Source organism: Urocitellus parryii, chromosome 1 (genome assembly GCF_045843805.1).
Source record: "Urocitellus parryii isolate mUroPar1 chromosome 1, mUroPar1.hap1, whole genome shotgun sequence".
Lineage (NCBI taxonomy): Eukaryota > Metazoa > Chordata > Mammalia > Rodentia > Sciuridae > Urocitellus > Urocitellus parryii.
The window spans coordinates 196,047,769-196,049,844 of record NC_135531.1 but is presented as its reverse complement, the minus strand read 5'-3'; the positions used below and the strand labels follow the sequence as shown (position 1 = coordinate 196,049,844).

The 2,076-nt window shown below is 33.2% G+C and overlaps 1 pseudogene; it reads right to left on the bottom strand.

The window, feature by feature from the left end:
- Positions 1-288: 288 nt before the first annotated feature.
- Positions 289-735, bottom strand: LOC113182868 (cytochrome c, somatic pseudogene; annotated as a pseudogene).
- Between the last annotated feature and the right edge of the window lie 1,341 nt (positions 736-2,076).

Below are 2,076 nucleotides of genomic sequence, written 5' to 3'. Positions count from 1 at the left end.
AAACAAATGTGAATCATGCTTGGTTCTGAGAGAGTGAAGGGATTTCTCCCATATTTTAAACATATTCACATAATCAGTTCTATAAAACTAAATATAAAACCAGTTTTCAGATGTCATTCACCATTTTTGTGAAATACTGAACATTACTAATTAAGTCCAACCACAACTTTAAAAAGGGGAAACAGTGATAGAATTTACTGAAGTGGGAATATAACCAAAATATTAATTTAACTACAAGTAAGTTTTATTAAATCAGGATTGTCCAACAAAAATAATTTTGTCAGTCATTCATGATCTCATTTCTGGTGTATCACATCAATTAAATTATGGTGCACATAAAAAAGCCAAGAGACATTTCTGTTTGGTAATAAATAAGGCAGTAGCTATTACTCATTAGTGGCTTTTTTGAGGTAAGCTATTAGGTCTGCCCTTTCTCCATTCTTCTTAATGCCAGCGAAGATCATTTTTGTTCCAGAGATGTACTTTTTGGGATTCTCCAAATACTCCAACAGTGTATCCTCTCCCCAGGTGATGCCTTTGTTCTTGTTGGAATCTGTATAAGAGAATCCAGCAGCCTGACCAGTCTTCCGCCCAAACAGTCCATGGAGATTTGGCCCAGTCTTGTGCTTGCCTCCCTTTTCCACCGTGTGGCATTGGGCACACTTCTGAACAAAAATCTTCTTGCCTTTCTCAACGTCACCCATTTTTAATTAGGCACTTCTCTTTGAAGATAAGGCAAAAACCGTTAATTTTTAAAAGGTATTGGGGGGAGGTCTCAGCTCTTTCTGCCTTAACACGTCTAGCTTAACTCCAGAATCTGTATTTTAATAAACCTTTCCCCTGATTCTGATACATACTAAAATTAGAGAACCACAGTCCTAAAGCAAAGAGGTTTTTATAGAATTTTAAAGTCTAAAGAAAATGAAAAATTAACCCTTTCATTTTCTAAGTGATGCAAATAATAATAAATGGCTTGCTGATAGGTAATTGATTTTCTAAATTCTGCTCCTATGAAAGCTCCATAAACTAAGGAATCCAAGGACAGATGCATGCTTAAGATTGAGCACCCACAAATACAGGCAGACAGGCACTCACTCAAATTCATATTTTAAATCTAATATTTACTTTTTAAAGTAGTTTAATATATTTATTGATCACTCAAATGAATTAGGTTTTATTATTTCATGAACAATAGTCAGTGTCACTTCATATTCCAAGAGATACACTTAATAAAGCTTAATATTCCAAGCCATAGATATGCCATAGATATAGAGAGCAGCTGGTCAATATCCATCAAACTAATTAAATAATTTACATTTGGTGGATCATGTCAAGCAGAGATGGCAGAAAGTTTTCATTTGTCATAAAGCATCCTTAAAAGATATTTTAAAATTAAAAATTTACTTTCCAACCCAGTTGGAAAATATATTTGAAATATTTGATTATACTTACCTATTTAAAGCAGAAACGGATTAAAAACTTGATGCTTTTAAAAAGTCTTCATCACACCCACAATAGTAGTTTTAAAAAGTATTATATAATGACATTTTTCTTAGTGCAATCAGACATAAAAGTTAGTCAGTACTTTTCTAATTTGTGTATCTGTGTGAATAGACATGCTACTCTTCAGAAATTAAAATGTTCACTGTGCAAAAGCTTTTTCCCTAAAGAAAAGGTACAAGAAATGAATGGAGACAGATCCCCTATAAAGAGTTGAAATTGAGCCAAAGGGAAATTGCATTTTCCAAAGAAGTTCTTGTTGTTGAAGAAAACACAAGACACAGGCTAAATAAATCAAAGTCCCATTTCAGTGAGCCCATCTGAGCAAAACCACATGCACTAGATTCATTACCTTGGAAGATGAGTCAAATCCATGGGGTTTCCCAAGGAGTTCAAATTTGATTTTCATTCTTACTATGATTATTAATAAGTTTGGTCAAAGAGGGAGTTACAATATCTGCTTGAGAAAGATTCAGAAATATATATGCTATACTTAATCAAGCCTACCACTATTTCTTCATCCTCTCTAATCTCAAAAATACAAATCTACACAAGCTAAATGATACTCTGTGTTTT